At 46.6% G+C, this 14,666-nt stretch overlaps 1 pseudogene; it reads left to right on the top strand.

Moving 5' to 3' along the window:
* Positions 1-3,874: 3,874 nt before the first annotated feature.
* On the top strand, positions 3,875-11,799 carry LOC136507534 (uncharacterized; annotated as a pseudogene).
* Positions 11,800-14,666: the final 2,867 nt, after the last annotated feature.

The following is a 14,666-nucleotide window of genomic DNA, read 5'->3' as shown; positions in this document are numbered from 1 at the left end:
CACAAGAGAAGACCCAAGATATCAAGCAAAGTCCAAGCACGAAGATTGGAACCAAGCCGTACGAGCTCACTGAGTTGACCGGACGCTGGACAAGCGACCTGACGCTGGGCAGAGGACTCGGCAGACAGGCGACCGGACACTGGACCGGACGCGGGCGCTGAAACTGACCAGACGCAGGACAGTAGTGTCCGATCGAGTACAGTAATGTTACAAAGCGGCAAATCTGCGACCGAACGCGTCCGGTGGCAGTCAACCGGACGCTGGCCAGCGTCTGATCAATATATTGCTAGCTCAACGGTCGGGACGACCGGACGCGTCCGGTCTGGACGATTCAGCATCCGGTCAGTAGCAGTTTCACGGGAATTCGACCCCAACGGCTACTTTCTCAGTGGGGCTTATAAATACAACCCCCAATCGGCCATTTGAGAGGTGTGGAGCTGAGGAAACATACCAAGGGTGTTGATACACCATTTTAGTGATCTCCACTTGCATAGAGCTTAATGATTTACTAGGTGATTAGCGTAGGTGCTTTGCGAAGTGCTTAGGTTGATTAGACCATCGCTCACGCGCTTGCTCTAGGTTTAGGCCTAGTGTTTAGTGAGGTTTGCGTACCTCTTACCACTTGGTGCTTCCGCGCACCATTATTGTACATCGGAGGGGCTTGAAGTCTTGTGAGATCACACCAACCGCGTTTGTGGTGTGGCCGCCATCGTGTACCGAAGGGAACAAGGCGCGTGGCGTTTCGGCCGGAAGCTTGATAGTGAAGACGGTGGGGAGCATCTAGGAGAGGCTTGCCGGAAGGCACGTCGGAGACCCACTTGCGCGTGGGGAAGGCCCGAGGCTATCCATGGAGTTACCCGACTAGGAGCTTGGCCCTTGCGAGGGATTCCGTGCGAGGGGCTCCAACAAGGACTAGGGGGAAGCTTGCGCGCTTCTCGATACCTCGATAAAAATACCGGAGTCGTCGACGGGAGTTTGGATATCTCTACCTTGCTCTTTAGCTTCCGCATTTACATTGATTACTTTACTACGTTTGCGGTAGAGATAGCAACACACTAGTAAAATCATAGTTGCACAACTAGATAGTTTATCTATTGCATATGTTTTGCTAGGGTTAGAAAAAGAGGCCATAGTTTAGAGTTATGTTTTTTAAGTTGCCTAATTCACCCCCCCCCCCCCTCTTAGGCGTCACGGTTCCTTCAATACCTAATGAGGTAATGAAAAATAAAATAGGATCACTATAAACTGACAATTCTCAGATCACGCATTGATTGACTGCAGACAAGATGACAGCACAAATGTTGAGCATGTCCGCATCACTTTTCTCGGATCATGCATTGCTTCCACCGATCCCTCTGCAAGTAACACAAAGAAAAAGTATAATAGCTTAAACAAATTTACAACTAGACAAAATCAAAATCAATGATCCAAAAAGCTAGGAGTTTGTGCTTAGGGCGAGGACGGATGCACTCGCTCTGCTAGAGGCAGCCTGCAGACAAGCTGGGAGCCTGTCCACCTGGACTATGTGCTGATGACTATCATTTGTAGCTCAAAGAAAGATGGTCAAGAACAGAACAAGTTCATTTTGCAGCTCAATTGTGACCATGCTCACTCACAAAAAAAGAAAGAACCATACTTATTTCAATGATTATACGATATAATGAATCACTAGGCACAAAAAGGATAGTTTAGCTTTCTCAAAAGAAAAAGAAAGAAATATGATTGAAACAGCAAAGTGCCATCTAACATCTTGGATTGACTTATTACTTCCACTGTATTCATACAAGTGCCACAAACAAAACACAACGTTTGTGAGGTCCTGTTAGTATGGGTGGAAATATTCAGTTCAAACTTGCTACAAAACATGGTGAAAATAGTTGGTTCAACTACTTGTCTGGACAGCTTCAGGAAACCAACCATGGCTAGACTGCTGGCACAGGAAAAAAAGAGGAATGCTATACTTTATACTAAGTTATTAACTTTACCAATACTAAAATAAGAGTACACTAATCTATTCCAACAATGATGACCAAGAGTGCATTTTGACTACCTGGTCATCGTTGTGCAATAGCAAAAATATGTTCAAAATAAGTCTACACTAATATGTAATATTTAAATGATAATGGAAGGCATTGTTGCTGTCAAGAATTTAGATCCGAACAAAAAAAAGGAAATGCAGTTGTGCAGAACAAGCTATTGTTGAACGGACGATAGTAAGCTACAGTTCAGACAAGAAAAATGGAAGTACCTAAACTAATGACTGCAGTTCATATATACCCCAGATATTAGAAGGGCAGATTCAAATAATATACCTAATCTGTTGTTTGAGCCAAATCAAGCGAACACTTTTGTTTTTTATTTTCATGAATACCTCCCTGTCTATCTAAGATTTGAAGACATTCATAGCATACGCCTTCTCTACATCAGTAAGTTCCATTGCATCCACTTTATTGAGACACTTGTGGACTGAAAATTCTTCATCTTGTTTCTTCTTTTCATTGAGACTTTCCATGGTTTTGCTTGTTTGCATCTTTTTATACTGCACAAAATTCTCAATAGCAAAACCAATATGACTTTGCTTACGCTTTCTCCCACCCCTTGCTCCTTGCATAGAATCTTGATTGGAAGGTGCAGATTGAGCTTCATTGTATGCACTTGAGACGTCTAGCCCATCAAAAATAGCAAATAGACTTGTGCTATTAGAGGCCGTAGCAGAAGCACTTGTCAAGATTTAGCACGCAGATTATTAGATTGAGTAAATAACGAGTATGACGCCACTAGAATTAAATAACAAACTCTGCTTAAGATCCCACGCTGCCATCAAATTAAAAAGGCACACTCTGCTTAAGATCTCGTGCTGACCGTCAGCGAGAGTAAAAGTTAACAAACATGGCACAAAGTAGACAATAATCCTTCAGATCCTTCAGATTCAAAACCTAGGTGCGGTGTTGGCTTTGCAGGTTTAATTACGCTACTCCCTCTTTTTCAAACCATAGGGTCAAGTTTGGCTAGCTCAATTTTTAGAAAAAATATATTAACATCTAGAGAATAGCAAGACTATACTAAAAAGCACAACAAGTCACAATAGAATAAAAGAAATGCATCAGTCACCTTGCAGAAAATTGCTACTGCAGTGACCGGTTACTATACTAGTCTGCATGCTAGAAAATAGCAAGACTACCAAACGTCCCAACCAATATATGTCTGGACCGTTACAAGCATGCATATAGTTGTTGTGCAATGCTAGAAAAAAATCCATCACAGCATGCCATCCTATTCTATTGCAATGGTGTTTTGAACACAGAAACCAGCTCACCAATGAACATTACAATCTCTACCGATTATTGAAGAATCATAATTCATGATATCTATTTTCACATTACAAACAAGAAACCATAGAATCACTCTGCTAATGAATAGTAAAGTTCTTTAAGCTATATGCAGCAATTGGATCTGAAACAACCTTGGTGCAGCACGGTGGATCTTTCTAGTAGCGGTTTTGCCCAGATTTACAAGTAGGGGTGTGAGATGCGGACAGAAGACTAACCTGTAGAGGCAGAGGTTGTGTCGTGTTGCCAGCGACGTCGGTGTTGCTCGCGGACGGCACAATGGCTAGTGGTAGAAGCGTCCGAGCTGCGGACCGGTAACTCCAAGATCAACCAGAAACAAATGTGGATGAAACTCTAGCAGATCGAGAAGCTTCTATGGGGAAGGAGATGTGGATGGAGGTGGACTGACTGACGATAATGACGGTAGTGGAGCGAAGTGGAGCCAGGGTGCGCCGACCACAAAAGTCACGGCGACGGAGACGGGCTCACCGTTGGCGTGAGGCGGAGGGGCGGCAGAGACTGGATATCGGCGCGGCAGCGACCGGATGCTGTGGTGGCGGCGGCCTTGCGACTGGGCGGCGTCGCGAGCGGAGGAAGAAGCCGCGTGCGACTCGCGAGCGCACGGGGAAACCCTCCCGGCCTCCTCGCACGTGGATTATTTCTGCGTGAAAAACGAAGGGAAACGGGTTGCGAACCTCGGGTTGATGGGGTTCTAAAGAGCACCAAAATTTGGTCCGGGGGAGACCGGGGAGATTGGCACGGGGAGATTGGCCCAAGAAATTCGCAGGGATCCCTCCGGGAATTTGGGCTGCCAAAGTAGCCCGTGGAGGTGCTGGTCACCCTCACCTTTGCGCTCCTCGTCACACCGGTCTTCCTCAGCTCAGGCCGCCGGAGCAGCCGCAGCCCCGATTTCCGATTCCTAATCTGGCTGGCGCTGGCGCTTATACTGAGCTACCCGGCCGTATCCTACACCACTGGGCTCATGCAGTCCTCCGCCGTCCGCAACGAGCTCGTGGTCGTATGGGCGTGCTTCCTCCTTGGCTGCGCTGATGGCATTGCTGCCTGCAGCATCGATGGCTCTGACCAGCAAGCCCGCACCATGCTGAACCAGGCCGCCCAGATTGTCTATGTCCTGTTCCTGCTCCTTTCCTACCCCAGCTCCTTGCACCTCCAGATCAGAGTTGTCCTCTTCAACGTTGTTAAGCTCTCGATGCGCCTGTGGGGTTTCCTGCTGGCGGGTAGCCGAGAACATACTCTCGCCGAGGAGAACAGGTTCATCACCAGGAGAGACAGGCTCCTGCTCATTGGTGACGTTGACGGTGACGGTGATGCGGGCTTGGAGGATGGACGTAGAGGAGACAGAGATGTGGACATTCAGATGGTGAAGGAGTGCGACGGTGCGCTGTTGAGCTCAGGCAATCTTAAGGACTTGTGCCTGTCATTTGCTCTGTTCAGGCAGCTCCTGCGTCGCTTCACTGGGTGCTATCCCACCCGCAAAGAGTATGAAACCAGTTGGAACCCGCCTGGGGACGTCGAAGAGCATGAGTGGGAGTACCGTATCACCGAGGTGGAGCTCGGTTTTCTGTTTGATTTCTTCTACGCGAGGCACCCATCTCTTCACCAAACTTTGGTACCTGAGACACTAGTGTTCAGCGCGGCGGTGACGCTGAGCTTGTGTGCTCTCTTCTCCCCAGCCTTGCTGCGGTACCGTGGCCCTGACCCTGAGGGTGACGATGCCCTCGTTGGTTCATCCGCTGCGGCGGTCGCCACGGGATTCGACATCTGGCTGACCAGGCTGACCATTCTGTTCGTGATGGTGGAATCGTTCCGGTACATGACACTGCTGTTCTCGACTGGCACAAGGTGAGCATGGCGTGCAGGTACGTGCGCCATCCTCGGTGGCGAGGGCAACCCATCATGGAGAGGTTGCTAGGGTTCATCTGCAGTACTCGCTTCTGGGTGCTTGCATCCGGTCCCAAAATTCTCTTGTTGCTCGCGTGCCGTTTCTTCTACCGAAGCGGGTAAGGCGTAAACTGTTCCGGCGCAGCTTCGTGGCTCACCAGGATCTGCCCATGCCTGTGAAGCGCGCTGTATACAACGTCCTGCGTCTTAATTCTAACACTGTTTTTTTTTTCTTTCAAAAGTAACACTTTTGATCGCGCCTATTTCCAGGGCGCGGCGAAACAACTCTGCCGCGTTATGCATAGCGGCACGTCAAGAGTGCGTACGTGGCAACGTCCTGGCCTGCTGGTCGCTGATGTGGCAGGCCTTGCCGCGCCACCTATCAGGGCGCGGCTATGACGCGCCACCCGTCATGGCGCAGCAGAGCCAAATAGAGGCCCGTGGCTCAGTCCCTTTCCTCCCTCTCTGTTTCACTCCGCGCCGCACAACAGCAGCCTCCGCGCCGCCCAGCCCCCGCCGCCGCGCTTCCCAGCCTGCACCACCGCGCCATTGCCTCCCGACTCCCCCACAATCGACCTCTGACTTTCCCTCCCTTGCCGGCCCCCTTCCTACCTTCCCCGAAGCTCCTCCTCGGCCTTGTTAAGGTAATGAAGCTCCTCCACGGTGGATCGAAGGATTTTAATGAGTAGTTAGGGTATGGAGAAAAATATGAGTTAGCTAGAACATTGAATTGACATATTAGGATTATGATTGCCAATGTTAAGGTTAATTGGTTACTTAGAATTATGATTACCATGTATTCTAAGATCAATTTTTATATGAATTTTGCTTGTTTGAGATTGCATCTCAACTTTTATATGTGAATAAATATATGGACACACTGTTGATGTACCCAATTTTTAGTGACCAAAGTATAGTTTTTATATAGTTTACATGTTTACATCTAAGATAGAATTTGCATCAAAGTGTAGGTTATATTTTATTTGTTATAATGCAAATGGTTCTCGTTGACATTAATTTGTGATGTTTTGATTTCTGTTTGTTAAATTACAACTGTTTTGTTAAATGCAAGACATGTATCGGGAGGAGTTTTGGCGAAAACGGGGTCGTCCTAGAGAATTATACCCCGACGCGTCTTGCAAAGATACCCCGTCTCTCCTGACCTCCCTGTCCCTAACTGTGACTGTGGTTTCCCGGCTGACGTGTTTCAATCGAGACATCCAGACACAGCGGCACGTTGCTTCTACATATGTAGTCGTTTTAATGTAAGTAATTATTTTCACTATCTTTTTTTCTTCATTTGTTTAAGTAGGCTACTAATATTTTGTTGGAATCTTATTGTGTAGACCCATGAGAGGCGTTTTTTCTTTCAATGGATTGATGGTGCAGACAAGTTTGACCCTAGGTACCTCCTTTTCGACGATTGATGTAGAGGGAGACATCCACGTGATGGGTTCAAGCGGTGGGTTCCAACCCACCTAACCCCCGCCAATGACGGCTAAGGAGAAGCACCTAGCCGCAGTTAGACGACTCGAGGAACCTCCTCTGCGCGAATGCGGAGATCAAGCTATGATAAACCCTGATATAATTTTTTGTTTGAACAGAGCACTAGGAAATACAGGTGGAAATATTATGATGGTCAAGCTAAGTTCTTGGATGAACTAAAGGGGAGACAAGTAATTGCACGGAACAGGGGATATGGACCTGACTACGTCAACCTATTCGTTAAACATCATAAAAACAAGATGCGTGAGTTTGCTAGACAGCGCGGTATTCGTAACCCGATCGATGTTAGGCTTGATGAATGGGGGTTGGAGAGACGGAGGGCGTTAGAGGAGGAGAGGGCAAGGAAGGAGGCTTGTAGGCGAAGGAGGATGATGACGTGTTCTTCACTCAGGCCGTAGAGGCCCCAGATGAAGCGGAGGCCGCTTACTACAGGCCACTATGTCGGGTCAACGTATGGCTCGAAGCTCCTCTCCCAAATACTAACGGTGTTCGAACGAAGATACAAGGGTGACATATATGGCATATTCTCAAAGTTATACCCGTGAACCCTGCAGGTCGTGATCATTTGAGAGCAAGGGGCCTACATGATCTGAGGGACGTTGCAACTGCACTCTACTTTGTGAAGATCAACTCGATAGTTTCGTCCACCATAATGTTCGCTGCTTAAGCTTGTGCCACCCTTGCCCCGTACACTAAAGATATAATGGCGGAGTCCATACGGCTCGGCGGTGTGCTGCTTGGCCAATTCCTCGCCCTCCTTCAAATGTTCTGCTCCAGCCTTTCCAAATCGCTCCTGCTCAGCTATATTCCTCTGCGCAAGTTCCCACCTCTTGACAAAATATTCGTTGCAATTATGAAAGGAGAACTCAACAATTCTAGACACATGCTTCTTCTGCGCCCAAAGTTGGAGGAGGGTTAAGGACAGGGGGTGATAGGGGAGGAAGAGGATGGGGAGAGAGGGAGGCCGCGCCACAGGAAAGCGGCGGCCGCACCGGCGACGGGGAGGGGCGGTGGCGTAGTGGGGATAGAAAGGGACTGAGAGAGGGAGACAAGGGAGAGAGGGAGCCGGCGGGGGAGGCGCGGAGGCGGTTGCTATGCGGCGTGGAGTGAAACAGAGAGGGAGGAAAGGGACTGGGTCGTGGGCCTCTATTTGGCTCTGCCGTGCTCTGACGGGTGGCACGTCACAGTCGCGCCCTGATCGGTGGCACGGCAAGGTCTGCCACATCAGCGACCAGCGGGCCGGGACGTTGCCATGTGCGCAACCCTGACGCGCCGCCATGCATGGCGCGGCAGAGTTGTTTCACCGCGCCCTGAAAATAGACGCGGCCAAAAGTGTTACTTTTAAAAAAAAACCGTGTTAGAATTAAGAATAGTTTAAAAAAAGTGTTAAAAATAAAAGAAACATGTGGACGGGTTGATGGGTCCGGGTCACTGGCAATAATGCAAGTGAGTATGAAATAAGGTGATACAGGCCTTGTTTAGTTCTAAAAAGTTTTCTCAAAAAGTGCTACAGCAGTCATCACATCGAATCTTACGATACGTGTATAGAACATTAAATGTAGACGAAAAAAAAACTAATTGCACAGTTTGGTTGGAAATCGCGACACGAACGTTTTGAGCCTAATTAGTCCATGATTGAATACTAATTGCCAAATAAAAATGAAAGTGCTACCGTAGCTAAATTCCCAAATTTCGCCCAACTAAACACAGCCACAACATGAACCATGGTGTCAGGACGCTCATCAACATGGGGAAAGAAGAATCATTGAGGTATAAAGAGCTTTACGATATTTTGGATTGGAGCATATACTTTATAATTAGGCATAAAATTTTAAACCTTCAATATCTTATATCTCAGGACAGGACGACCATTATACGAAGACTCACTCTTGTTGATTTTTAGATGGAGCATACATGGTCAGGGGATCATTCGAAGCATGCTCATCTGGCACATTGCTACTACGGTATGTGACTACAAGCAGACTTCCCAGCAGCAGGTCGCCACCACCGCCATCCCCGACGAGAACAAGCTGGTGACCACCACGCTCTCGGACTACAGTTCCTACCTGCTGTTCTACGCAACGGAACTGGTGATGGACAACTTCCACAGCACGAAACTCTTCTTGGAAGAGCTGCAGGTTAACGCGCAACAACACTGCCTAGTCGGGTGCCGCTCCAAGGACGCCGTCTTGGATAGGCTGTCCGGTCTCGGCAAAAATGGCGACAAATACGAAGGCATCCTGGCCGATGGCATAAAGTTAGCCGACCAACTAATGGACCAATACTCCAACAACAAGTCAACACTATGGGAATTGCTTGCAAGGGTGTGGGCAGAGAAGCTGCTATGCGTCACACCGTCCAACAATCTGACCGCCCACATTAACAAACTGGCTACCGGTGGCGAGTATATCACACATCTCTGGGTTCTGCTCACGCACAAGGGAGTCCTCGAACCGGCCCCTATGTATAGACTCATTAATCCGAGCAAGGATCCTGAATTGATCGCAGAGAAACCTTTGTAGCTCATCATCTGTAGACACACACACACACAATTTGCTCTATACAAACTCTGGATCTCGGTTGAAATGGTGATCCCGGCGACTTCTGAGAAGCTCACCTCCCATGGCACCTCAGCCTCATCACTGGCCATGGAGGTTCCAATTCTCGATTCCTGGCCTGGTCGGGTGACTGAGGCCGAGGTTCTTCGTCGTTTTGGTTCCCCAATCAATTTTGTTTCCTCTTCCTCTTCGCAAGAATTTGTTCTCGTTCTATCTGTGGGAAGATGCAAGTTTCATCTCTCTCCTCAATCGGTTGGGGCTCTGCTTCAATCTGTGCGGGGAGGCCATTCTCAAGCCTTTCGTGTGGTGCAGTTGGCTGATCGTGTTTTCAGGTTCTCCATTTCATCGAAGTCTGTGGGCTTTTCACATCTTCAAGCTACGTTCGTTCGAGTGCTCAGACCTCAAAATCTTCTTCCACCTCTGGCATGGTGGCGGGCCAAACTATGAAGCAGAGTTGCGCAACTGGGAAGCAGTGCAAGCAGCCGAATGGTCTGACGTTGTCAAAAGAGGCCGTCCACCTCAGCGCCAGCCTACTCATCTTACAGGTGCCAATGCTATCCCTGTCCATGGTCATCATCGTCTTCCTCTTGCTTCATCTTCCATGGAGTTTTCAAATTTCAAATTTCACAATAATCCTGGCCGAAGACTGGTTTTTTCGCGTATTAATTTTGGTAATTAAGTTTCATCGTCTCATTATTCGGCCGTTCAGACACATTCAATTGCTGAGGCCACCCAACAGTTTTCACGTGTTGGCATTTTAGGCCCAGTGCCAGATTCGTTCAAACACCCTGGCTTCAAGCCTGTAATCAATTTGTGTCCTAAATGTTTGACTCTGGCCCATGAGCTGCCTTTTTGCACAGGCCCTATCCGTTGCCGCAAATGCCTCCAACCTGGGCACGATTCTGGCAAATGTGATATTGCGCCTGGATTCTCCCACCCTGCCCCCGACCCTTCAGTTTCTCGAATATGTCGGGATCATTCGCTGCCAGGTGGGCAGGTGCCCTCTTTAAGGCCTAAATTGTTTCACTCAATCACCGAATACATTAAAGAAGTCACCGGTATTCTTCCTCCTCCCCCTGTAATCGTCCCCTGGAGTCGAGCTTGGCGCCTCAGGGCACCGTCGCCTTCAGCGATGACTTCTTCTTCAGCCTCCTCACTGGTTACCTTCTCTTCTTTTGGTGAGTTTGCTTCCCATGTTCTTGGTGTTCGCTACTCTCCTATTACTCATCATAACTGTAGTAAGATCTTCAGGAAGAAGTCATCATCAACCCTGCTGGTGCTGCTCATTTGGGAGGCCCAGAGGCTGTTCAGAATCAGCAGGAGCACATCACTGTCATGGATGAATTAACTGGCACGGACTCTGATGTTGAGCCTCCTAAAGTTGCACTACCCATTCCTCAAGTTGAAATTGCACCCTTTCCTGATTTCAACAACCTCCAGCCAATGATCCCACATGAAATTCAGATTGAAGATCTGCTGGGTTATGATGCTGACAATCTCCATCAGCTTGGCCCTGAACCTGTTGACCAGAATATACAGATTGGGATGGTGCAGATTGCTCAACCTGCTGTTGATCATATTTTTGGTAACTTGTCTCCAATTGGTCACCTGCCTCCTCTTGGTCCTTCACCTGAGGCCTACAGATATTGGGTAAAATTCTTTTCCCACCATTCTCAATGTGCTCCTTCAGATCTTATCCCTGATTCTTGGATGAATTTCTTTTCTTTCCTCCTTTTGCAGTCTCCGACTTTTGACTGGGCCAAGGATTTCCTACAATCCAATGCTTCGAGCTTTATGAGATCTGAAATGTCAGGTAATGCCACCCTTTTCTCCGTTCCTAAAGATTGCCCAAATGTTGTCCTTCCTGCTTTTTCAAACTTTGAACAATCATCCTCTATGGTGCTAGAACTCCTAGAGGATGAGCAGCTGTCACATCTAGAAGATGCCTAGCTCATTGGTTGATAGCTCTGATGGGCTCCAGACTCCTAAAAGGCACAGGGGCAAAGGCAAAGGGAAAGCACCCCTCTCTGAAGTTGATGTGAGAAGAAGCACAAGGCTCAAGAAACTACATATAGGCTTCAAATCCTCCATCTGTAAGGACAGAAATTGCCTGGGTGTTGCTCAGTTACACCTCCAACAATCTCTCCCAAGATCATCAAGAACCTGGGTGCCTCCTTCTATGGTCTTAACCCTGATGATCTGTCTCCTTCCAAGCTCCAAGCCAAGCCTACAAGAAAGAAAGTAGTGACCAAAAAGAAGGCAAAGAACTCTCAAGCTGAATCCTCTAGTCAGGGGGATGCTTCCACTGGTCCTCAGTAGTCTAGGACCTATGTTGCCCATTTCTTTTGTTTTATGGCTACTAGAAATTGGAATATTTTATGTTGGAATGTTAGAGGTATTAACTCTGATAAAAAAAATGGGATGCTGTAAGAGACAGAATTGTTGAAAGTAAGTGTGACATTGTCTGTCTCCAAGAAACTAAGAAACAATCTTTTGATCTTATGTTCATTAAGAAAATTTGTACACCTTCTTTTGATGCTTTTGAATACATACCTTCTTTAGGTGCTTCTGGTGGATCCATTGTCATCTTGAAATCTTCTCTTTTCGCTGGCACTAAGATTTTTTAGAATAACAACTGTCTTTCTCTAGAGTTTTGTTCTAAGCACAATAATGACATCTGAGTCCTCTCTAACATTTATGCTTCCTTGTACCTCATCTGGTAAAAGGGATTTTCTTAGCTGGTTCAAGAATGTTCAGATGCCTGACTTGACTAATTGGTTGTTGGTGGGAGATTTTAACCTATACAGAAGTCCAGCTGATAGGAATAAACGTGGAGGTGACCACACTTAAATGTACTTGTTTAATGAAGCTATAAGTGCACTAGGTCTTATTGAATTGCCCCTGAAAGGTACGGGGTTTACTTGGACTAATAAGCAACTTGCTCCACTTCTAGAAAGGCTGGATTGGTTCTTTACATCTGCTAATTGGACAATCTCCTACCCTACAACCTTTGTCTACCCTCTGGTCATGGAGACCTCTGACCATGTACCTTGTCTGATTTCCATCTCCACTTCCATCCCAGTAGAAATATCTTTTGTTTTGGAAACTTTTGGTTGGATCATCATGACTTTATGAATGTTGTTCAGCAGGGTTGGGTGGCTCCTGTTTACATCACAGATGTAGCAAATCATTACTGCAAAATTCAAAAACCTGAGAGTTTTAAAGGAGTGGCAAAAAACCTCTCCAGCCTCAAATTGGCAATTGCTAATGTCAAGCTAACCCTTTCTTTTCTACTGTTCATTGAAGAATTCAGGGACTTAACCATTCCAGAATGGAACTTCAAATCCTTGCTGGAGGAAAAACTTACTTCTCTCCAACACCAGCAGCATATCTATTGGAGGCAAACATGGTCTATCAAATGGACCACATTAGGTGATGGAAGCACAAAGTTTTTTTCATGCTAATGCTACAATCAAATACAGGGGCAATCTCATTACAGCTCTTGAAGACTCATCTAGTCAGTTGGTCACTGATCACAAGGACATGGCTAATCTTATTTAGCACTACTTCAAGGAAAGGCTGGGAGTATCTTCATTCACTGGTATCACCTTCAATTTGTCTGATCTTATCCAATCTAATCATGATTTGTCCTCCTTGGTGACCCATTTTAGTAACGAAGAAATTGATTTGGTGCTTAAAAGTTTGCCTTTAGATAAAGCTCCTGGCCAAGATGGCTTTAACACTGATTTTATTAAAAGGTGCTAGCACATCATCTGCAATGATTTCTACAATCTTTGTAATTCTTTCTACTTGGGAAATGTTTGTATGCAAAGTCTGAATGGATCTCATATTGTCCCTAGTGCTAAAAAATGATAACACCATTAGAGTTTTAGATTTTAGACCCATCTCCCTCCTGAACACCTCCATGAAGGTCATAACTAAGATTCTTGCAAATAGAGTTCAACAGGTTTTTCCTAGGCTCATCCATAAAAATCAGTATGGTTTCATTAAGGCAAGATCCATTCAGGATTGTTTAGCTTGGTCCTTAGAGTTCGTGCATCTTTGCCACCAATCAAGAAGGGAAATCATTATACTAAAACTAGACTTTGAAAAAGAAGTTGACAAAGTTGAGCATGAACTAATGATACAAATCATGGTAAACAAAAGGGCTTTCCTGAACTTTGGATTAAGTGGATGAGAATGATTTTTACATCTGGTACTTCTGTAGCCTTACTAAATGGTGTTCCTAGCAAGGTTTTCCACTGCAACAGGGAAGTGAGGCAAGGGGACCCCCTGTCCCCTCTTCTTTTTGTCTTGTAGCTGATTTTTTACAAAGTATCCTCAATTCAGCTCAGCAGCAAGGTCTTCTCTCCCCACCTGTGACACTACCTCATGACCATGACTTCCCTATCTTGCAATATGCAGATGATACCATTATCTTCATGCAAGGGGATGCAAGGCAATTATTTTCTTGAAAGCAATTTTCAATTCTTTTGCTGAGTTAACAGGCCTCAAAGTAAACTATGCAAAGTCTATGATGGTACCTATTAATGTCAATGAAGAGAGATTTAACCTTTTGGCTCAGACATTTGGTTGCTCCCAAAGGTACTCTGCCCTTTACCTACCTTAGTTTACCCCAGAGCTTAATAAAGCCAACAGTTGCTGATTTTGGCCACTAGTTAACAAATATGAAAGAAGGTTAACAAGTATCTCATCCTTTTCAAGTCAGCAAGGTTGTCAAGGGCATTGGTACTCAAGGTAGCTGGCCCTCGACTGCGAAGCTCGTAGCTTGGGTTGGTAATGGCGTGGGGTTTATCCACTGGACGCCCTATGTTGAAGGGGTTGAGAGAATAGGGAGATTAGGAATAGGTTTGTTCATTGCTTGATTCAATCTCAACTGGTTACAGGGTATAAATATAGAGGAGCTCAGCCCCTAGGCGCCCAGCCCTAGATCCTTGTTTCTCTCCCCAACGTTAACTCTAATCTCTCATTAACTCTAATCTATTCCCCAGACTCTAATTGCCATTGATTACAGCCGCATGCTCCTCTACTGCCGTGCTCCTGGCAGCTGCATGCGCCTCTACTGCTGCTGCCATAACTACTAATCCTCAACCATCTATTAATTGCTATTGATCACAGCTGCATGCGCATGACATCTCTCCCCCTCGATGAGCAGCTTGTCCTCAAGCTGGAAGGATGTATAGCGATTGAGGATGCCTGTCGATGTCTTCCCAAGTGGCCGATGCAGCTGGTTCGCATTTCCTAGTGCATGAGAACCTGGCGAACACCCCAAACGAGGTGCGTACAGGAAGCACGTTCTGGTTCAGGTACCATATCATCATGGTGGGTAGGATGGAAGCGCTGGTGGTGC

Source organism: Miscanthus floridulus, chromosome 15 (genome assembly GCF_019320115.1).
Source record: "Miscanthus floridulus cultivar M001 chromosome 15, ASM1932011v1, whole genome shotgun sequence".
Classification (NCBI taxonomy): domain Eukaryota; kingdom Viridiplantae; phylum Streptophyta; class Magnoliopsida; order Poales; family Poaceae; genus Miscanthus; species Miscanthus floridulus.
Note: the sequence above shows the minus strand (reverse complement) of the source record. Positions and strands in the feature narration are given on the sequence as shown.